The 24640-nt window shown below is 35.1% G+C and overlaps 1 protein-coding gene across 19 annotated transcripts in view; it reads left to right on the top strand.

Moving 5' to 3' along the window:
- The window catches only part of ZBTB20 (zinc finger and BTB domain containing 20), a 770585-nt gene that overhangs the window by 31623 nt on the left and 714322 nt on the right, over positions 1-24640 (top strand). For 14 of the 19 annotated variants that reach the window (XM_046659193.1, XM_046659180.1, XM_046659185.1 and 11 more), the window contains exon 1: positions 14777-14995. The exons of the other annotated variants lie outside the window; for them this stretch is intronic. The gene's annotated coding sequence lies outside the window, so the exon portion shown is untranslated. Of the gene's footprint in view, positions 1-14776; positions 14996-24640 lie in introns of those variants that run through there. 19 annotated transcript variants of the gene reach the window in all.

The raw sequence follows: 24640 nt of genomic DNA, 5'->3' as shown, positions 1-24640 counted from the left end.
TCATCTTATAATATCATTTGGGAAGAGATAAGTTGATTACTGAGGAAATTTAGTATATTACTGAGGAATATAAAATTAGACTCTAAATTTTATTTGAAAGTCATTCCCCACCTTGAACGAACATACTAGCTATTATAAGTTTTCATATGGGCATATCTTCCTTAATTCAATGGTTTTTCATAAAAAGCTATTTTCTAGGAAAGTGTCAAAAATATTTGGCTGTACCAACTAAATTTTCAGGTCCTAGAACTGCCGGTGATAATAATGTGAATGTGTCCTTGGACTTTGGGCCTAGGTAAATAGCTTAATAAAATTTATTATCATTAGATATCACCTTATTAGTATAAAACATTGTTTGTTAGTTCTGGCTAGGATTTTTTTTTCCGGTAGTTTGGGAACCAGGCTTCATGGAATGGTAGGTGAAAGTTCAATTTTGTAACTTACTACTTGCAAGATCTTGTGCAAATTATTTACTCTCTCTAAAGCTCAATTTATTACTGTGAAAAATTAGGATAATGTCAAATGACTTCATAGGGTTGGCAGTGAAGATTAAATTCAGTAGTCGATGGGAAGAGATTTTTTTAAGCTGTTTTGCGACAGAAAAATATAAATTGTTGATGTCATCATTACTAGTTAGCAGAGATCCATAATGCAAAAAAAATTGAGAACCTCTAGTTTAGCGTGAAAAGGAGGAAATGTATTCTCATTTAATGAACGTTTTCTGTGAGTCAAACACTTTATATCTTTTTTCACTTAATACTTTTGCCCCATTTTTCCTAATGGAGAAACTGAAATTCAGGAAAAATGAGTAACTTGTTTCAGGTCACAACTAGCGAACATGGAGGCTTGATTCAAATCCAGGCTTGTTTGACTTTAAAGCCCATGTTCTTTCTACCAAAACGCTCTGCTTCCCTACACCTGGAGATGGAGTGTGCCTTCCGTGAATAATTAAGGATGAGATGAAAAGCTAATCTTTTAGATTCTCATTAAGATACAATGATATCTTACATTTATTATTCCTCCTTTTACTTTCTCTAAATATTTCAAAATGATTTGCTGATTTTTTCTTATAACAGCACTATGTATTGGGTAGAAAACTTTGTGAGATTTCAGATGTGCTTAAGTAACTAAATACTATCTATCACAAGCTGGTTTTTCTCTGCCTCAGGTCACTTATCTGAAAAAAGAGTCATGAAGAGCATTAATGGTTTGTAATACAGTGCACAAGTGAATAAAATATTTTATAAAAAATCAAAATTCTTAATTTTAGTGAAGCAAATGGTATATTTAATAATATATTTCAATTGATTTTTTTTTTTTTGAGGAAGATTAGCCCTGAGCTAACTGCTGCCAATCCTCCTCTTTTTGCTGAGGAAGACTGGCCCTGAGCTAACATCCATGTGCATCTTCCTCTACTTTATACTTGGGATGCCTATCACAGCATGGCTTTTGCCAAGCGGTGCCATGTCTGCACCCAGGATCCGAACTGGCGAACTCCAGGCCGCAGAGAAGGGGAATGTTCGAACTTAACCGCTGTGCCACTGGGCCGGCCCCCACAATTGATTTTTTTTATAATACTTAGGCAGTCATGATTTCAAATTCATTGATGAGCGTTGCTCACTTTATGCAGAAAATATCCCTGTGGAAACAACATTTAACCATTTCTTATCCTCTGGGGAGTGTCTGAGAAAAGGCAAGTTCCATGTAGTTTAAGTAATCAACATGGTGTAGGTCACACAGAGGAATTAACAAGAAAGATCACAGAGACTGAATTGCATTCAACTTCCTTCTCAGTCAGCTTTTCACAGTATAGCTTATTTTGTTGGAAGTTCATTCTCTTTTACAGAACATTAGGCAAATCTATACTCATATATAAATATGAAAACATTTCAAAATCCAAATAGAAATTATTTTTGGATTATCTGTATTTTAATTTTTATCTGTTGGAACAAATGATCAAAGGTTATTGTATTTTCAACAGCTCTGGAGAGTATTATCTTTCCTGCAAAGGTATAATAGACTACGTATGAAGACAATAGCAATGCTTGTGCAGTTAATTGATCATTTTTGTCAATAATGGAGTTACCAGAATTTTTACAAACAATAAACTGCAAGTTATGGTGGCACCCTATGTACATTCATCCAATAATATTTATTTAATTATTGAGCACTTAATACATTCAGAACGTTGTACTTTGCACTCTACTAAGATACAGGGATGGCTACAACATGACTTTGCCTCCAGGAACCTTGAAGATTTGTGGAAGAGAGAGGCATGGAAACAACCAACTCTATTTGCCCTAACAAATATTCCTGATTTTTTAAAATTAATTTCTCTCTTTCCTGGGGAAGAAAATTAATTTTTATCAAGTGTTCATTTTGTGTAGACACTGTACTCAGGAATTAATATAGTCAATGTGCTTTAAATAGTGCCTTGTACTTTGTAGGTGCTCAACTAATGTTATCTGTTATTATTAATCTAATATAATCATCAAAACAACTCCATGAGATAGCGATTCTTATTCTTGTTTTATGGATGACCCGTATGAGACATAGATAAGTATAATTTACTTAAGGATACACAGCTAATAAGTACTGTTCAGATCTTAATCCAAGGCCCATGTGTAGAACAGTGGCCTCTTAAACAGTGTGCAGGCATTCTATGAAATGTGTGAGATGATGTATTAGGTTTTGAGAAGATGTCAAAACTTTTATGTATATTTTTTTATTTAGAAAACCTAAGAAATTAAAGTTTCCTAATCTTTAACATGTAAATTGTTGCTGGCAATGTCCAAGTATCATTTACATGAATTGTGAGTTATACAAAGCATCTTGGGGGAGAGTGGAAATTGATTTGTTTTAAGCTTTGGAGGTACTGAATTTTATCTGTGCCTTGTTTTGAGGAATGACATATTACGTTATCTAGTTTTAACTAAACCAACTCTTACAAAACAGACAATGACTAAAAGAATAGCAGAATAAAGATAAGCACATTTGAACAAGAATATCTCTAATACATATTATGAACATTTTGTCAGCTACAGTACAAGGTAAAAACAATGATGATTTAATCATATGTGGCAATCAGTCAACCCAAAATAGTGATCAAGAAGTCTATTTGAAATGTGTACTTATATTCATTTTCGTTAAGAACCTCACCCTTAGGGTATAGCCTGAGGTATTTTCTAATGATGGTGGAAGGCCATCTTACTGGTAAAGCATTAAAATCTAACTATCCAGATCATGAAGCAAATGGTATGTAACACCACATGATAGTCAGTCCAGACTTTACAAAATCATTAAATCAATGTTTAAGACTCTTTTTTTGGTGAGGAAGATTGGCCCTGAGCTAACATCTGTGCCAATTTTCCTCTATTATTTTGTATGTGGGACACTGCCATGACATGGCTTGATAAACTGTGTGTAGGTCCGTGCATGGGATCCAAACACGTGAAACCTGGGCTGCTGAAGTGGAGCGCATGAACTCAACCACTACGACACCGGGAAGGCCCCCTAAGAGACTTTGGGGATTTTTTTAGCTGAATAGGAAATGACAAACAATATACCATTGAAAACACTGTCCTTCCCTCAATAGCAAAAATGGCTGAAATAATGCATGCAAAATAACACAGCAACAAATCATATCACATTTATTTGTCTGCAAATGCTGTTAGAAGATGCAAAGAAAACATTCCTGAAGATTTGGAGAAACAAATATTTGAACAAATTGTACAGTGTGAAAGGTTTACTCTATGTTAAATGAAAGTACTAATAATTCAGCCAACAGTATTTAAGTTCAATTTCAGTAATACGAAGAACTATGCTTTTATGAATCACTAAAAGGATTACTGGAGAAGATACCTGCTAAACATCAAAATACGCTCTAATTTAAACAATGTGTTCTGAAAAAACTATATTAACATAGTTTTGGAGTGTGGGAGTGTTTGGTTTAGTTGCAATGGAAAAACGATTTATGGGTAAGAATACAGAGCTGCTTCTACATGTGAAATTCATTCACTTATCATTTATAAGCAATCTATTTTAGCAAATCTATTGAAGTCAAAAGTATACACAAGTGCTGTAGGACGTCATTGATGTGATTAATTTGCTATTGTTTTTTTAATAAAAGCTTTAAAATCTGGTAGAAAACACAGAATCAAATGTGAAGGAACCTTAACATTTTAGTAGAATTTTTACGGTACTTTGTAATAAAATGGAGAGTGGCCATAAATATCGTTTGCACCAGTTGAGGCTCACTGGTCATTCAGTGGCCAACTATTGAGAAGCAGTATCAAATTTATGGCAGCTGTGCGTTTTTCTTTTACACAATGACAAGAGTTCTAATTTTGCTGACCTTTCTGTGATGACAGGTGGCTGACAGTACTATGCCCTATAACATATATTTTTGGGAAAAAAAGAAACATACTTGGTCTCTATGTTTAAAGTAATGATACGAACAATGAATGAGAAGGTAGCTGCTTTTTGAAAGACCCATGATATGGAAAGAACGTTTTCTTATCGAATGTTTTTAATTATTTTTGTTATGTTGTGATTTTGTTGCCAAAACCAAAGTAATTGTAAAACTTGTTTCTGTATAATTTAAAACTGTACAAAAAATGTACCTAAATGTTTCTTAAAACTTAGAGCAGAATTTTATAACTTGTTCTAAAATGAAATCTTCCAAATGGAATTTTTAAATGTTTTAAAATTCCTTTGTTGAAAAAATAAAAGTGGTATATATATATATATATATATATATATCTATATCTTAGTTTATAAGAATGAATGACTGACATCTGGGAAGATGGAAACTTACTAGTCAAATTCCACAAAATCTGTTACATAATTAGTGTTTTGGATTGAAAATTAAGTATTGTGATTTAAGACACACAGCCAACAATGGTCTTTTATTTACATCTACTATTTTGTGAGGCTTACACCTGAATGATGACCATTCCCACTGAGGATAACAATAACCTGCATGTAGCACCAGATTTTCAAATGACTATTTCACAAAGCATGAAACTAAGCCAAGATATAAAGAATGACAAATATTTAATAAAATTACTTTGTCTAAAAATTTTGTTTTATTAGTGAGAGCAAAAATGTTTTACTATTGTTGATAAATATGACAAAATTAAAATTTATTTTAAATATTGTTTATTTATTTATCTCATCCTTTAAAATGCCTATTACTTCATATGTTCCATAATGTATATGATATGGTAGTGTATGTCTATAATATAGAAATAATTATATATATATATATATATAAATATCTGCATTGATTGATTGGAGTATGGGCTTCCATTACTCAGTGCCCAGTGAGAAAAACAGAAATGACTGAAAACAGCAGAACTTCAATCCAGGGAATTGGTTACAAAAGTGGAAAGTCTCGTGGAAGAAAAAGAAGGTGGCAATGTTATTTAGCAGTGAGTACCTGCAGAAAGCAAGAGAAAGTTTCGTTACCCAGAGCTTGCAAGCACTGTGCTGCTGAGGCAGTTGGAGAACTGCTGCTGTAGCTGTTGGAATCACCACTGCCACTGCTTTGCAGGAAGCCAGGCTCCCGCACTCCTACTGACATGGCAAGGGCCCAGGAGTCCACAGTCCCACCGATGCTGTTTTCCTTGCCAAGGCTGCTAAAGCTTCCAGTCACCTATGATGGCTGCTGATGTTCTACAACTGCAGTACCATCGCTGCAGTCAGCAGTCCTCAGAGCCAGATGCCAAGAGCTGTGTGCTACAGAGGCTGCTGGAGCACCATTGCTGAGATTGCTAGTGCCAAAAGCAGAAGGGAAAAAAATTCCCTCTGATCTTCTGCCAGTGCTTCCCATTCTGGCAAAGCAATCTGGGAAATGTAGTTTTAAGCTTCCACCGTAGAAGAGAGCATGGAAAGGGTGGAAATGGAGTAGAGAACCAGCAGACCAATGATCTACATAGAGTTCAAAATATTTTTACTGATGTGATGTATAATTTTTAAAAATTGGAAAATCCATTGCTCTGGAGTGTAGCGGTAGGAGCTCAGTAGAAACTATATCTTCAAATTTTATTTACTTGTTTTAGAAGATGGATTCTGGTCGTGATCTAAAGTTAGGGCTGTTATTTGAGAAGCACACACTGCTAATATATTATTTATTTACAGCCGGTGTCTGTTTTGATTAGTTAAAGTAACATTTTTTTATTGGTCTATGCCCATGCCTGATCAGCTATAAATGTTTTGCATATCACCCACCACTGCCTAAAAACTGCTCTGATTTGTTATTTATTTCTATACACTTATTAAATTAACTTTTAAAATAATAGTAACAGTGAAAATGTGGCACCTGGGAAACTTCAGAATTTGCTTTATTTATAATATCTAGTATTTGACTTTATAATATAAAATATTTTATAATATCATTTTATTGTAAACATCTGATTAAACTGCTAAAGCACAAGTTAATTATTGAGTGGCATATTGAGCTAAATACATTTATTGGTGGAAGAAATTTAGGTGGAGAAGTTTATTTTATGCAAACCATATGAATTTTATTAAAATATTAGCTTGGAGTGGTTTGTAGTTTATTCAATTGCAGACTTTTAGATATGACATCATAAGAAGCATGTATTGGAGTCCCAGACCATTAAATTTTTAAAATGAACTCCACAATGATGATTTATTTCTTTCATAGCCCTTTTTATAATTAATACAGATTTAATTATGGGCAGTGTTCTTCTCTTATTGATTACTAATAAAACTATTTCCCCAATGGGTGAGACACTTGTTTTATGTTTATGTTCTACACAGGTTTGAGTGATGTTAAGAGAATTATTTGTATTGTGGAAGGTCCAATTACTACATTTTAAGTGGTAAAATGTCATCAGTTTGAAATAGAGTAAGACATCTTATTTAATTTAGTGATAAGTCCAAATTTATGGATATTCAACATGAAGTAGAATTTGTTTTTGGGGGGGGGGAGGTGAGGAAGACTGGCCCTGAGCCAACATCTGTTGCCAATCTTCCTCTTTTTGCTTGGGGAAGATTGTTTCTGAGCTAACATCTGTGCTAATCTTCCTTTATTTGATGTGGGCTGCTTCCGCGACACGGCTTGACAAACGATGCTAGGTCTGTGCCCAGGATCGGAACTCGTGAGCCCTGGGCCGCCGAAGTGGAGTGCGTAAACTTAGCTACTATGCCACAGGGCAGCCCCTAGAATTTGTTTTGATAATTTTGAAAATATATATCTTCCCAATACAATTATTAAAACAAAATTTAATTTAATGTAATTCATTTCAAAATTTCTATTTCACAAGAATCCTGTAAAACATGTCTGATACAGTATCCATTCCGAATATGTATACTCTGATTAATGAGGTTTTTCTGTATTTGGTACTAATAGAAATGAAGAAAATGGAGATTTTATGTAGATTCTTTTCCAAAACTCAATAAGACCTTATATGTTTAAAAGGTGATGGTTTTAACCCCATACCTTATTGGGGCTAAATGAGCTTTCTTGTTTCTACCCATTTTGAATCATTCCTATGGCCTGTTGCCTCAAAGGAGTTAGCAAGCTGCTATCATGCTGACTCTATTATTAATAACTGGCTTCAAAATTACTGGACAGATTGTTATTAATGTTTCCAACCCTTTAATCAAACTGGTTCATGTTATGTTTCTTTTGTCACCTTTGAAAGTTATTTATTTATATGCTGCTTTTCTTGATTATCCTTTCTTAAATTTTACTTTGAGACACTTAATATACTTTTTCTCAAATATATGTAAAATAGGTATTAGAATTGTATGGGGAATACATATGCTTTCAAACCTGATCCCCATCATTCATTTTTTTCAAGAATTTCTTCCTAATCTCATCAGTTGTTTGTTCTAGAAAATTTTTGGAGTAATTTTGTTAAGCGCCCCCCTCTGTCCTTTACAAATTCCATTTGGATTGAGTTTAGGCCTGACTTCTACCACTTACTAGCTATGAGACTTTGGGCCTCAGTTTCCTCACTTATAAATGAAAACATTAATAATGCCTTTCCGATAATGCTATTGGGAGGATTAAATGAGACAGTGTATGTACCACTAAGCACAGTTCTTGACACATGAGGTAGTGATAAGTTGCGTTTTAAGAAGGTATCCTTAATACAGCAACAGCTTTTATAGGCTGGAAGAATGTGAAGACTGAGTGTTTGCATGTAGAGTCACCTGGCAGGACAGTGGTGATCTCACCAATCTGCTGGACAGACAGCATCTATAGCCAATAAGGTGCCTCTTTTATGTCTTCTATGTGTCTTTTATTTTTTCCTATATTATTTCTCTTTCTTTTTCCTGGCATATTTGATATAACCTGTATGTACGAATAAATTATTACATATGTGTTGAAACTTTAAAGACAGTTGCTGGCACTGTCCTAGATTGTTTAAGAGGAAGGATTGAGCAGGGGGCAGGAAGAGTTCACGTAGTGTATATGTCTCATACATTTTTCCAGAGCCAGGGAGACATTGCAAATGATATTTTTATGTTTTTAATCCTTTGATTCAAAATTTATTGATTTTCAAACTACTTTCATGAAAGTATTTTCTTTCCCTAAATTTCTGAAGATATTCGTATCATTTAAGATCAGTTTATAGAGGTTGTACATTCATATCATTTAAGATCAGTTGTAGTAACAACAATAATAGCCATCATACTCTGGTAATTCAGACATTAATCTCTACCCCTCTTCTCCACATGGCTGTATTTCTCCTGTATATTTGAGGAAAAAGGTGATTGACTCATATCCATTTCTGAGTCATTCTATGCTAACGATACTTTTGATTTTTTACTCCTCACTATTTGCCATTTTTTGGCCACTATTCAAAGCTCTACCAGACTTTCCTTGGAACTCCTGGAGTATTTTCTTTCAGTGAGAAGTTTCTGTGTTTGCAAAGGGCACAGTATAGGGGTGACAGTATGGCAGTACTTTCATTTTTCCATCCTTTTATTTCTCATTACACTACTAAATAAGGCTGTAGAATATATCAACCTTTCCAGAAGGTTTGGAGAGAAGAAGAATATTTGCATCGCAAAAATGCAAACTTCTTTGAATTTAATATTAGGCATCACTCGTTTAAAAAAATCTTTTGGCCACCTTGACATGGGGAACTTCTCACTGCCCACCTTTCTTTCCTGTCATTGTCCTCTCTTCCTCCTCCCCTCTCATCTCTATGCTCCCCTACCTTCAAATTGTTATTCATTTCTTATGCAGCACACTTTAACCCCGCAAGAAGAGTTGTTCAGGCCCCATTCTAGGACTCCAACCAGCTTACCAAGGTGTTTTCCTCAAAGGAGGTGGTTCCATTTGTATAAGGAATGCTAAGGCCAACTTCAGATTTATACTTGAACACTTACGTTGTAGATATGAAAGAAAGAATGGATAAATGAAAGGAAAATGCAACCTAAATTTTCTTCTCAGAGATGGTATGAATTAAAATTCTGCTAGCTATAGGGCAATATTTTTTTTACTCAACATTTTATTGTGAAATTTTTCCAAATATGGCAAAGTTGAAGAGTATCACTTTTTTGTCTACTGTAACCATTTTTGTTTTTCACAAGGTCTAAAAATAAGAATATGTTTTATATGTGATTTAATACATTTTAAAAATCCTATTTACGGGTTGTTTATATCATCCTTAGGACACAAATTTATTAAAGTTTTTAATTAACCAAGGTTTATAAATCCCATGTGTTGTTGCTTTGATTGTTCATTTCTTCATTCATTCACTCATTCAAGAAAACTTTGTGAAGCTTCAACTATATTCCAGGTGTTCTGCCAGGTGTTAGGCTGACAAAGCTTATTAAGTAGAGCCTCTGTTCTGGAGGCTCCCTCAGTCCAGGGGAGAAGAGAGGCATATTAAAGGAGAGATGAAGACAGCACAGCACAGGGCATAATAAGGCCATGCCCAGTGATGTAGTTTATATGTGATGCTTTGTTTTTGTTTTAAACGTAAATATTTGTTGACTGGAATTGAAATTAGATATGCATCTCTTCCCATATAACGATCATAGTGCTGGTTTACTATTAGTAAACTGATTTATCTGCAATCTCTCTTAGTTTTTCTTGGGACTGATGGGATACAATTGTAAAACAGATAACCAAGATTAAGGATTATTACTTAATTAGGCCACATAGAATTGACTATATGACAATGGCCTCAATGGCAAAGTCAGTGTACTAAGTAGTGTGGCATTTATTCATTTTGACCCACTTTCCTTTTGCACCCATGTACAAGGGCTAAAACTCTTGTTCTGTCCATCATTGCAACCTGACTCTTGTTTTCACCCCTCCTCCTCCTCCTTCTTTTTAACCTGGGCAATAAAATTCTCCTTTGAGAATGTGTTGTGAACAATCTTTAAACTATCCCAAGACTTCTTCCTGTTCAGCCTCACATAATATAAAAACATTAATGATGTCTGAGAAAAGACTTGGTAAAAGTATACTTGGGATAGTGGTAAATGCTTTTGAAATCAGTTGACATTCTTTCCTTTCTAAAATGAAAAAAAAGTCTCATCCTTCGTGTACTTTGGGAAGTATTCATTTGCCAAGACAACAGTCTCTGATCAAAGTATATTGTGACTCTAAAATTAATGAAATTTTATGCTCCAGGGCAATAGCTATCATTGATTTCCACAATCATTTAAGAAGTACATGTACTGTGTACTTGTAGAAGACACTTCCTAGGCACCTTGGAGACAGTGAGTAAAATATACTCAATGGATCTATAAACCACACTGTTAGAGAATAAACTGTCTGTAATGTAAGCTCAGTACCTTCCTCTGTTCCATGAATGTGCATGCCTACACGCACATACACACACACACATGCACACAAATACACCTCTTTCATAAGCCACATTTTAAATTTAGGTATTTATATTTATTTTGTTGAATTTCATTTTTGGCTTTTTAAGGAAGGAGCACAAAATTTAAGGCATTGCATTACATGGAATATCACATTATGAAGCAGCAAGATTATTTGCTTGCACTAATATTGTTTACACGCCTGTCCCCCACCAGCCTGTGAAGTCTTCAAAAGCAGAAACTACATCATATGTTTTATCTTCCTCTTTGCATCCCAAGTATAGAGTATGGTGCACAGTGAACACACAATACATATTTAGTTGAGGCACAAAGATCAGAGCAAGGGTAAATTCTTTCTTGCAGAATGAGTCATTAGTATCAAAGTCTTTAGAATATCTCTCTAAATAATTCAAAGTTAAAACCAACCGTATAAAATCACATGATGGTATTATTCAGCATCTCTTACAAATCATTCATAATTGAATCCTTGCCTTTTCCATGCCTTCTCAGGCTATGGGAGACAGGAAATTTTTTATTGTATTTTATTTTTTATTTATTTAGTTTTTTAACTAATTATTTGCATAACATTAACTATTTCAATGACGGAAACTTAAAGGACTATGTAGCATTTTTTTGGTTTGTTTTTTAACACAGGACCTTCGGGAGAATAATTTATAGGAACTATATATAATGCAAATAGGCTTTATAAATTGATAATCCCATTGATTACAGGTTATTTTCCAGTTCAAACCAATGGAAGCACATATTTATGGACATTTGGAAACAAACATCATTGAATGGATTATGTAAACTTTTAAATAGAGTTGATAGGCTCTTAAACCAAATGTATGGAGAGCTCTAGGTGTAGATTAGAGGAGCAAATTTGCTCAATGCTGTATTAGTAAGCAAGGTGTGGTGAGGAATCATCAGGAGGAGTTGGATTTGACTACACTCACAGAATCTCATGGCTAGCTGGGGCCTTAGCTATCATTAGATATTAGTAGACAATGTGGTGTTGGGATTAAGCACATGCACTCTAAACCAGACAGGCTGGGTTCAAATCCTGTTACTGTTCTGCTTGTGATCTGAGGCAGATCACTTCACCTCTCTGTTTCTTCACCTAGAAAATTCAACTAAAAATAATCCCTACCTCATAGGGTCCTTATTAAGGTTTAATGAGTTAATAGATGAAAAGTATTTAGAAGAGTGCCTGACCCATAGTAAGCATCTAAGCATTAGCTATCATCATAATCTTTATTATGTTATCCAATTCAATTCCTCCCTTTAAAACTTAATTTTATAATTTTTTTAATGTGAAGAAATGGAAGCTGAGGATGGTTACATGACTTGTCCAGGGTATACAAACTATTTGTGGTAAAGCTGGGACCAAAACCAGTTTTTAACTTCTTCTTTAGAATCTTTCTACATGATCAAATTGCCCCATGGCATATCAACATATGAAACAATTTAATTTAATAGTTTTATAACTTCCAGAGTCTGAGAGTCACTTAGGATTATTGTTTCACGTGCTAGGGTTAATTCAATACATGGGTCTCCAGTCCTAAGAGGGAGAGTGTATCTTGAACTCCAGAAAGTTCTAAGAATGTGCCACTTATTGTGCTTGGAATCTAGCAAAGTGTGCAGGCAAAGAGAAAGTGTTGAGATGTTGTGCATTTTTTACTAAACCAAAATATTTGTTTTTCTTTTTTAAATTCAACTAGCTAGTTGTTCTTTAGAAAAGGTGAATAGCCTTCTTGGTCCTTTGCATTCCTTGTAACTCCTGCTGGTAGAAGTCAAATACCATTTTCTTATTCTCCTTGGGTTAAAACAAAATGAAAAAAAAAAAATACCTAGAACCATATTTTAAAAAGTCAGGACATACTAATGTCTAATTTGAATCACTCTGTTGAACTGTGAGGCTTGTGCGCTCTTTTTAAGTCACATTTTTCTTCATTTGAATAAAGCTTCAGAGAAACAATGGGCAATGGTAGAAAAACAGAACTGCCAGGCTGGGCAGTGAGGGGCAATGTGTGTGCTGGTAACGTACGCACACTAAGTGTATTTTAGAAAGGGTCTTCTCAAGACATGTGACCAAAAGTAGGGGTCTGTTACATCCCCTTTCGTGTGTGTTCCCTCTTTATTAAACAACCACCCTTGACTGGGGTAAAACACTACCGCCACACGAGAGAATTAGAATTGGTGGTTTACAATGAGAGCGGAGGGTCTGGACTCTTGGTTTCTTATTAGAATTTTCCCAGGACAGTTTGCATAATGTGTGACAAGACATTGCCATCTAATTTCTTTGCTGTAGGTTGTCTACCCTTAAAATAGTTAAACAATATTGATCTCTGTTCTGAATATGACCCAAGGTTTAACTGACATTCTAAAAGATTTTTGTGAGTCGGGAGAGGGTATAGTTGATCCATAAGTTGTGTATTGAAGTAATTAAGTTATTTATTTTGTTAACTGAATACTGACTTCCAAATGAATGAATTTACGCTTATAGTAAGGTAGTTTTGTTTATGCAAAGGAACACTTTCTAATTTTTGCAGCATGGTAAAACACTAAACCATACAAAAAGGATGATTTTACAATGAATATACTTAATGTACAATTAATTATTGGTGCCCAAATGCAGGGTTTGAGTAGGTCAGACGCACTCATATTTTTCATTTTTATGTAAATTTTCTGTAGACTATTTAACCTCTCTTGTACTGTTCCTAAGTCCTATCTAAATGACACACAGTCAAACTGTATGGAAACATTTTGAGGAAGGGTGGCTGTCTAAGTAGACAAGCAGAGTCTAGTTTTAAAAAATTGAAGGACAAGGAGAAGGACTTGAAACTAGGTCTGTTTTCGGATATTTGTAGTTCCATAGCTGCAAATATATCACTTATGGGAGAAAAAGCACCTGTGAGTGGGGAAAGGGGCGGGGAGCACGCAATGGGATGTGGCGTGTCATGCCAGCATTATTTTGGTTCTAGCGTGTGAAAAAAAATTGGTTAGATGTATCAGACAAAGAAAAACAGTGTTTTTTTTTTTTTTTTCTTTTAAGGAAGGTTTATTTAGCAGCTTGCTTTATTTTTATTTTTCCCTCCTCATAAAAGAACAAGGGGTTTCTGCTATGGTTTCAGCCCCATAGTCTATGAAATCTTGTCCTGCTTGTGATGGAAGCTCCTTATGGGATTTATTTCTGTTGTTGTAACACTATGTACTATATGCATTGCACCTGTTCACACAGAGTACATTGCATTGTGATGTTTGTACAGAGAGATGCTTCACATAAGAAACCAATCTGCCTTCTTCTAGAGTACTAGTCTGTTAGTTACTTAATTGAACTTAATTCTGTTTCTGTCTGCAATTTTGCGTATGGTCTTGCTTTATTTACTGAGCAATGATTTCTTCTTTGCAGTTATCAGTTTTGTCTGAGATCAGTTTTCCTATTGTATGGAGTCTGTTTCCTTCAGAGCCTCCTTTAAGACTGCTCTGACTTTAAAATCATTACTAGGCTTTTGTCAGAGCAGATTTGTTGACACTCTTCTGACATTAAAAAAATAAATTTAAAAGATTTCACAAATAAGCTATGCATTTCACTATTTCCTACTAATATGCAAAAAATGTATTTATGATAATTACATGTACTGTGTGCCAGAACTGAAACAATACATTCCTCATAATGGAGCATAAATAAAGAAGGTGGAGCCAGCTGCTCTTAAACTGTTTATTTGCAAGCAGTAATGATATAGAGAATATACCTTTTTCACTGTTAGTCTGGCAATACTGAACCTGTTGCTGCATTAGACGAGTTGCATTTTGCTGGATAGGGGAAGGAGGGCTGTCTGCTGTCTGGTAGGAGGGCTTTGTCTGTGCCTTTCTCTCTCTGTTTCTTTCTGTTTTTCTTTCTCTCTCTCTCTCCTCTTCTCTCTCTCTCCCACTCGCTTGCTCTGTCTCTGTCTCTCTCTCCCTCTCTGCCCCCCCTCTCCCTCCCTCTCTCTTGCTCTCTCTCTCTCTTCCCGTCTCTGTGGTTTGTAAGGTAGGTTGCAGTGTGTGTATATACACAACATCAAGAGCAGGAAAATGGACTCATTAGGGAGGCAGGCAGTCATTACCACTCACACTGTACTTCCAGGGAGACACCGATTATGAGAAGAGAAACTCAGCGCTGGGGAAGAAGGTAGGGCAGACAACTTTCATAAAAAAAAAATCCTGCTTCCTCAGTCCCCCCTCTACCTATCATCTCCTTTAGCCCCCAATGCTTTTATTCTTTCTCCCTTGAATTTTCATTTCCAGATTTAAGTTTGACAGTGCTATTGCCAGCTTAAAATTTGGAACATCTATAGGAGGCCTACCCTCTACTAATTTTCCTTCCACTTATTTAAGGGTGTGCCCTTGTGATTCAGTTTAATTACTTTAAAAATAATTATAAACAAACCTATTTTTCTCACTAAAGTACCAAATAAATCAGTATCTCTCACTCTTCTATAACAGACCCCTCCGTATGTTTGTTAGTCTCTGTGCTTTTCTGGTCTGTTTATGCAATTCCATCTGTCTGTCTATATATCATGTTGTCCTTATTTATTGCTAACTGGGTTTTGTTAGTTATGTGCCAATGAGTTTTAGCTGCAGTGCCAGTGTGGGCATTACTAAAGTGAGACTCTTGTTCTTTGTTTTACATTGAAGTTTAAAGTCCATATTTACAATTTAAATCCTTGAAGCAGGTTAAATACATTTTGCCAGCATATTTATTTGATGGCATTGGCCATAGGTGAGTGGTAGTCCCTGAGGGTGGGTGAGAATCCAGTAATTATTTTTATCATCACAAACTCTTCTATATTACATCTGGGGGGTGTATTTTGAAAGGAATAAGGTACTCTGTTTTGTAACTTTTATTTTGCAGATGGACTTTTACATTTATAGGCATATCACTGTGGTTAGTAAGAATGCAAACTTTCTTAACAAGCAGTTTTTATCCTAGGACAGTTTCCTTTTAGTATGTTACTGTTTATTTATGCTTGGGGAGGGTGGGGTGGGGGGCTGGCCATCTTTTTCAAAGTGGAAGCTATGAAGTGTATCAGGCCATCTTGTGCAACAACTGTAAGTATTCATGTAACATTTCGGGGACTATAAATAATGTATTTGTTATTTCAAACATAGTTTTGAGGTGCTTTCTTTTTCCTTTATTTTTTTTTCTTTTTTATGGTGGGAAAAGTTTCATTTCACAACTAGCTGACATTGTTGAAGAGCTTTCCCAGAACAGTGTTCTTCGAAATTCAAAGGAGTAGTTAAATAGGTCCATTTGAAATGGACTCCTTAATGGAGTTTTCCTTGGACGTGTCCGAAAGTAAAACTGCTATTCATTTGATAAAAATTAAGTCAGATAGTAAGATACACAAATGTTTGCAGCACATATATGAGCAATGATAGAAAATGGATGCTGATCTATAGAGATCTTTGATAATAACAATCACCTTTTTGGTAATAAATTATTTATTTAATAGAAGTGGCAGACTTTTTTTTTTTTTTAATTCCATTAGGCCTCTCTGACAACACAAAGAAGTCCATAAAGCAATATTCTTAACCCACCTGGGACGCTAGAGCAGATTCCCAAACACATTCTCAAGGTTCAAACCTAGTAAAATGTTTATTAAAAATCCATTATTCCAAGAGGGTGGTGAACTGCTGCTGCTGAAAGTCTTTTTTTTCCTTTCTTTTTAAAAATTTATTTGGAGACTTTTAATTTGCTTATCTCGCCTAAACTGTCTTTTAAGCTGGCAAGGCCAGCCTTGACCAAGAGTAGTACAAACAGTATACTCAGTCAGGTCCTATAAGGGACTTTTTTCCCTCCAAAGGTCTAAAGGGGAACTTTTGGGGGACTCTATTGAAAGGACATGTTAATATGGTACACAGGATATGGTGTTTCAAATGTGCTTTCCTCCATTTCAGACTCTTGACCCAAAAATTTCTTTTAAAACTAATACATCAAAAGTGTACGTGTCTCATGCACCTGTCATTGTCTACTTTAGCATTGTGAGGACTATCTAAAATTCTACCCTTTTTTCCCAAAGAAACCTTTCATATATCTCTCAATCAACAATTCTCTTTTTATGTATACTTGTATGGGTGAAGATATCTGTGTGCACATCTGTGCATTTATGCACATATTCTCATACATGTATGGGTAAAGAAATCACGGATTCTTTGCAGATATTAAAAAAATTTCATGTTAAGCCTATTTATGTTAACTAGAAGCAAGCAAAAAACGGAGAGGCTTTTAAGAGAAGATGAAAATTTCTTTTAAGCTTTTGGAAAGAATAAAAGAAAGTAAAAATTCAGTCATTTTTCTGGTTGACTTGATTTTTAGAATGTGTATATGTTTTCTTTTGCATTCTAATTCTTAACCTTCACTAGATCTAAAATATTTTTGGTATGAAAAATCATCTTGGCCTTTTCTAGGAGGGACTGTCACAATCTAAATACAGCAGGACATTGTAAGATGTACATAAGCAAACTTAAAACCAGTGTACCCTGCTGTATAGGGCTTTGGAAAGCTGAAAGCCCTGCGTCACAGGAGAGCTATAGAGTGCCAGAAAAATTCATTAAGCAGCCTTGCTGGTTATGGTGGACTCCTCCTATCAGCACATGAAATCTGCCTGTTGAGCACCCCGAAGTCTTGGTCAGGTCACAGTGTGTTTCATTTTAATGTTGGAGCAGACTGTTATCTAACACACTCGCATAAGGAAGTGCTGTAAAGCACTTATTTCATGCTTTGCCGTGCCCTGTAGCTAAAACAATTTGGTACTGAGTGACGTGTGTGTGCTTTTTACTCCTATCCGATGAAAATCAGCTTTGGCTCCTCGAAAAGGACCAAAACATTGGAATGCAAGACAGTATAATTCAAATGCTAAGCACGTGCCAGTTTAAACTCTTTTTTTTAACTTAAGGGGAGAATCACTATGATTATTATTTTTAATATAAAGACTATATAATAATTTCCTGGATTTTTACTCATTAAGATTTCAAAACTTGTGGATACTTTTCTTCTTCATGCTTTTCTCCAGAAGCCTACATTTATCCAAAGGATAGCAGCTGCATACTTTCCCCTGAAATGTGAACAAATAAATGGCATTCCTGTTTATTTATCTATTTTTGAATTTTAATGATTAGTCCTTGTGCTAATTAACAAATTCCCGTATTCATAAAATCTGGCACTTCATAAATATCCAATTGTGTGATTATCTACACATGTTCTGGCTTTCTATAAATATAGAAATTATCAGTGGATGTGTTTACGGACTTGCCCAAGCCCGAGTAGCGGCTGGTCATGCTGCCACATAGGAAGCCAAGTCCAGATCCTGGGCAAATGTGTTGCCCCAGGGTCTGGCAAGGTGTGGGGAAGCAGCATCTGGCTGATATTGCTAACTAGTGATCCCTTCTGGGAAAGGAAGGACTGATGTTGACATTCTTGGAATGCCACTAGTTCCAGCCTTCCTCAGTCCCAAGGGTGGCCTCTTTAGGTTTAAAGGTTGATAATGGGTATTAGAGCCGACTTGTCCTGGAGGCCACTTTAGAAATGTATTTTAACCAACTACATTTTTCAGTGGAAAATATACTTTACTGAGCTTCCATAAAAGAAGTCAAATAGTATCCCCATCTTAAGTTCCTTACTAGTGAGGATCTAATCAGCATGAGAAGTCGCATAGTACGGAAAAGAAAGTCAAAGTATTTGCATTCATATGGTTGTGTAACTATCACAAGCAAATTATAGAAATCAGACATTACTTACATAGGAATAGTTCACTGTACGCCAGGAACAATAAGCACTAGATGTTGAGCAAGTGTGTACATGCAAGAGTTATTAAATTAGAAATCAATCCTGTTAAATGACTTTTTCATATTGTATAAGCCATTTTGGTTACCTTATACAATCAGTAGGTATTATTTATAATGCTACTGCAGTCAGCACTGGCCATTTTGATTCTTTGCTCCAAACTTTCAAATCATGTATATGATTCCTAGGTATTTGGCAAAACTCGAAACTTGTAATTTTCTTGAAAACCTATGTTTCATGCCTTTCCATTGCTTAAGTAACTTCTAGCATTTTACACAATCCTTAGGGATTATAGCCAATGTCAAATAACTAGCAAAATCCTTTTAAGTCTTTATCAAAAACCCAAGGGCAATATCTATATCTTAGAATCTAGAGAATGCCTGAATTCATATGTTTTTCTGCAACATAGATATTATGCATGCAATCCTCAAATAACATTGATGTCAATTATGTTTAATGTATCAAAAATATATTCCTTGAGCTCTTTTACTTCTAATTTCAACATAAGCAAGCTTCTGAGGCTGCAGGATGAAATAATGCCGTTTATTATTACTATCATGTATGTAGTAACCACTACAGCAGATGTTGGAAACAACAGTCAAGGGCCTACAAGAAAAAAGGGCTGTTCTGCCACTCTAGCTGTTCAACTGTAATAATGAATAAGTGGCGTGCTATTTCTGCACTAAACTGTGGAAAAATTATGCTTGACTTTGGCTTCATAACCTCTCTTCTACTCTGGGATCAAGCCTTTTGGTGATTCTACAGTTCACTTGAAAGTAATCAGCTTGAGGACATGGAGCTTGCCTTTCTGGAATCTTTTGACACGCAACTGAAACTCCAGCCTGGGGTGTTTTGTAGTTCAATTAACCAATGCAACTTTATATAACTACTTTAACTCAGGGAAAGCTAGCTACTGACTTCCAAGTGAGAATACTGAGACAAGGAGCAAGGGCTGAATTCACATGGTAACTATCTAGTTACCAAGTGCAGACTGAGGATATTATTATTAATTTTTGAATCTTCAGTCTTACCTTTGAAACTCTGACGGAAAGGGTGGTCATTATAACATAGTGTCTTTACTTCCTTGATATTAGAAGTGATTTTTGGCACTGATACCTCTGTGTCTCGAGGTATGATGAATTTAATGTACATGTATATATATTATGCATATAAAATGTTAAGAATCTATTTGAAAACTTTCCATATTAAATAACTAATATAAGGATCTGCGTTCAATATATATATAAAACTATTTAATGGACTTTGGGGTTTTGGGAAGTTAAAAAGATGTCAAATAAATTTAAACTAAAAATGCCAATAATTACGAATATATACATAATAGTTTTATTTTGTTCTTCGGATATTCTTAATCTAAACTTTTTTAAAAATCATGTTTGAATTTAAATTATTTGAATTTTAATTCTCTCTAATGTTTAGAAGGCTTTAGTTTTCTACTAAATGAGCCTGGATATTTGCTATTTTTACCTTTCCTTTCAGAAATGTTCTCTGAATTACTGTTGTAATCAAATTGTGATTTGTTGTTGGCAAATTCCTTTTATAGTATGAGCTTCTTTCCAGTAAATGAAATGCAACTGGAGAAAATTAAAGTAATGTTGACAGTTTGCTCAGGTACCAAATTAAAACTTAGTGGAAAACTATGAATGTTCTAGGCTATGTAATTTTTCTGGTAGATGTATGTATATATATGAAAACTGTATAGCTATTATTGTAAACAAACAAAAACACCTATTTAGACACCAAGACATTTAAACAGTGAGAATATGATCTTCCCTTTTATTGTTTAAACGGGAATTGTGTAGACAGAATTTCAAGGGTGGCTTTATACTGTTGGGTTATTTTGTTTATTTGTTTTTAAATATTGGACACACTAAAAGTTCCTTTTGGCGCAGTAAGTGTACTCTGGGTCTGCACATATTTACTAATGTCTCCATCTTCTTGGCCATTTGCACCTGTCACCTGGCTTTAGGTTAGGCAAAAAGAACTGGAATAGTTCTTACTTTTTCTACCTTCTCAAATCAACAATGACTTTATCCCCTTACCTCATCGATGAGGGAAGAAGAATAGAGATGATTAAGAAGCAAATAGAGATAAGAATGTGGATAAAGCTGATGGTGAAGGGAGTTTCTAAATTTATGAGTATAAGGAAGGAAAAAGACTTTTCCCCAACTCCCCAGGAAAGCCATCCTACCTATCCGACACAGCACTGTCTTCTCCCTGTGCCTGTCTAAAGCAGATCTACCTAAATTCCTCCTCCACTCCAAGACAGATTCCAATGGTACCACCAAAAGAAGATCATAGAAGAGAAAGTCATAACATCTCACATTTCTAATGCATTCACTGCCAGGTTTTCTTCATACCTTTTGCCTTTTAAGCCTTGGGTTTGGAGTCGTGAGCAGGTTTTCATAGTTGGTGGACAGATTTGACTTGTTTTGATAAGAAGCCTTCCCAACAAAGCATTTCTAAGGCATGCCGCAAAACAGCATTGCGAGTTTAATTAAAACGGATGAAGTATTGACTGAACAAGTTTGTGTGTGTGTGTTTCCTCTCTAAAAATAAAATAAAGTCAAATACTTTTTATGTAAAGCAAAACAGAAAACAACTCTAAACTTCTATCAGTCTGAATGAATTCACATTTCTTTTTACAAAATAGCTTTTCTCAAACCATTTTTGTACGGTGGTTAGACCAGCACATTCTCTCTCCCCTGCCCACTTGCCGCTTTGCTTTTTAAATGTTGAATGAATGTGAATAGTTTGTTAGTTAAAAAAAAAAGCACATGCTTGTAACAGGCTCAGAATCTACCTATGAACGTGAAGATGTGCTAGGGGTTATATACCATAGTTTCAATCCTATCAACTTAGGGTGGAAATATGTGAATAAAAGTTTTAGAAACTTATTAGATTTCTAGTATGTTGAGAGAAACTTTATGGTGTGGTAAAAAATAAATAAAAGCCCTGCCTTGGAGAGCAGGAGGCATTAATTAATGCAAAAATAGATTTAAAATGGTTAAATCTGGAGGCCCGGTTTCTAGTGCCAACTGACCAAATTACTGAATTAATTATAATTTCTCTCTTCCTCAGTTTCCTTGCCTGTAAAATGAAGGGAAAGAGATCCTTTTCAGATTTTCGTTTATCTTAAAGAATGTGTGATTTTATTTTAAATAGCTGTATATGTAGATAATTCTGCTTGCGTTTTCTACCTATAAATCACAAATGTTTGGAGAGAAATTTAGGTTGGTAAAGAGGGAAGAATAAAGGAAGTTCAGGTGATCTGAGAGAGCACACGTAGTTTAATTTTTTAGTGGTGGTTGTCCTCAGCTTAAGTAGATGTCATAATATATTATTGGGTCTATTTAATGATTCAATGAATGCAATAAACCAAAAATTGTCATTTGTCAGACAAAGTGACATAATTGCCTATGCGTGGTTTGAGAAAAGGGCTGCTTTTAACTGAGTGGAGCACAACATGGTTACTATGGCTCCATTCCTCCCTGCTGGCCACTAGATGGAGAGGCGGTCCATGTCCACAGCCTTGCCCATGGTAAACAGCTCACTTCTGACTTTCTGTTGGCAAAGCTGCACTCTATTAGTTTGGACATTTCTATGAACACACACATGACATTTTGCAGAAACTATCAGAGAATATATTCTCTTCTCTACAGGCATGAAGAGATATTCGTGACTGCAGGATGACCTGCTCCCTCTACGGCCACTGTTAAGGCTGGTAGACCAGCAGAAGGCCAGTATTAACAACTCCAGTTTTAGTTGTCACGACAGAGCCTCTTGCCTCTCCAATTTGCCCATTTAGAAAGAGCCCTGAAATGAATGTCAGCACGACAGTGCCACCTTGTGTCCCTGTTGCTGTCAGAGTAACTGATGCATGAACCAGTGAAAGGAAAGAAAGGACATTTACAAAAATTTGGCAAATTGTTTCAAGCTCTGATTTTGCGGTAGCTGCACAAAATCTATCTTTCAGTGTGTTTGGCAATTCTTACCACCCAAGGACAGGTTAGGATGTGTGTGCTTTACCCCTTCTGTCATCCTAGTGTATACTGAAAATACTTTAGAAAGTCCGGGCGTGAACAAAGATGTATTCAATTTAGAATTGGGGATGAAGAAGGAAGGGATGGACGAACAAGGCAGCGATGGTCAAAGATAGTCACCTAATTCTTTATCATCTGTAAAGCCTCAGGTCAGTCATTGCAGACAGCTCCTTCCTGCTCATTCTCAGAACAACTTTTATACGCATACCTTGGTAATATCTCTTTTCACATTGTATTTGCCATTGTTTGTAAGCATATCTTCCAAGCTAACCATGCGCTCCTTGAGGACAGTATCTGTCTTATTCGTCCTTCTGCCTCCAGAACTTTCTATGGCATTCAGCCCAGAGTCACTCACGTGTCTGAGGTCTGAATGAATGATTATGTCTGGCTGGTTTGTCACTTCTCATTTGTTTTATTTTTATTTTTTTGAGTTTTAAATAATTTAGAACCTTTTCTCTTTGGAAAAACACCTTCTGATACCAACTCCTTTCCAAACATCCCTTTATAAATTTACTTTCTCTCACATTAAAATGCCTGTTTCTCCTTTTGATTATGAAAACAGTGTATTGCCTATTCATGACTGTATATTGTAGTTGACTTTGGGGTAAAGATACTTAATTTCTGGTTTTAGCTTTATAACAAATTTGCTGTGTTATCTTGAGTAAGATACTTAACCTTTCTAGGTCAGTTTCCCATACATGAAATGAGCAAGCTGGACTAGTTGATCTTAAGGTACTTTTGACTCAGGGTTTTTGTAGGGATTGGACACATGTTAGCATTACTCTAGTTGTATATTTGATTTAACAGTTTTTTAAAATACTATGATAGCTGAAAATTAAATTGCCAGTCTTTGAAAGTATCATTTGATATCCCATGTTTTAGAAGAGGAAACTGAGGCACAGGGACTTTTCTTATAGAGGACCGAACTGTAAATGGGCAAGGTGAATAGTCTGATAACGGATGGGCATTCCAATTTTTTGTTTGTTTTTAATTTTTTTGTTTGATTTTGGTTAATTGATCTCCATTTTCCTTCTATCCTTTAACCATAAGGTAAATGGACTACAATAAATTTAAATAACAAGATGAACCCATGCTTTGGTATAGGACTATCGACTGCTTGCAATTTAGAGACTCTTTCATGCTATTTTGGCTTTTTTTAAATGACAGTTAAAAATGAGCGCTGTTTTAAATTTCAGAATTTTTGTATGGAATTTACATCTGGAGTTTTCAGTCCACATATTACCGTAAACACAAGAAAATTGTATTATTTTGGGCAAGTTGCTTAAGCATTTTAAGCTCGGTTATTTTATTTGCAGAAAGGTGATAATTAGTAAATGTTACCTTTTCTACCTCACAAGGTTATTATGAGGATTGAATTAATGTATATGGAATTTCTTTATAAAGAGTAAAGCACTATACCAATATTAATAATATTTAACGTTGTTACTCTTCTAATGGATAATAGAAACCTAAGTCAAAGCAAAGTAGACAAATTTAAAAAACACTGAAACTCATGGCATTTCTTGTTGGCGTGCTTCTTGGTGGTTGTAAGCTCTCTGGAGATGACTTGATATGTTTGCCCAATTTCATATGTTTTGGTTCAAAAACCTGTGTTAATAATAATAATGATGTTTATGAGCCTAAAATTAGTGTTTTATTTAGATAAAATTTTTTACCTACCATTCATAAGTTCATTGTTGACAGTGATATTTATTAAAATAGAAGGTAAAAAAATTTAGAATAACCAAATATGATGAAAAATGTTTACATACTTTTTCTTTTCTTCTTCTTCTTCTTTACTTTTGGTGAGGAAAATTGGCCCTGAGCTAACATCTGTTGCCAATCTTCGTTTTCTTTTTTTGTTTTTCTCCTCAAAGCCCCAATACATAGTTGTATATCCCAGTTATAAGTCTTTCTAGTTCTTCTACGT

Source organism: Equus quagga, chromosome 4 (assembly GCF_021613505.1).
Source record: "Equus quagga isolate Etosha38 chromosome 4, UCLA_HA_Equagga_1.0, whole genome shotgun sequence".
NCBI lineage: Eukaryota > Metazoa > Chordata > Mammalia > Perissodactyla > Equidae > Equus > Equus quagga.
Note: the sequence above shows the minus strand (reverse complement) of the source record. Positions and strands in the feature narration are given on the sequence as shown.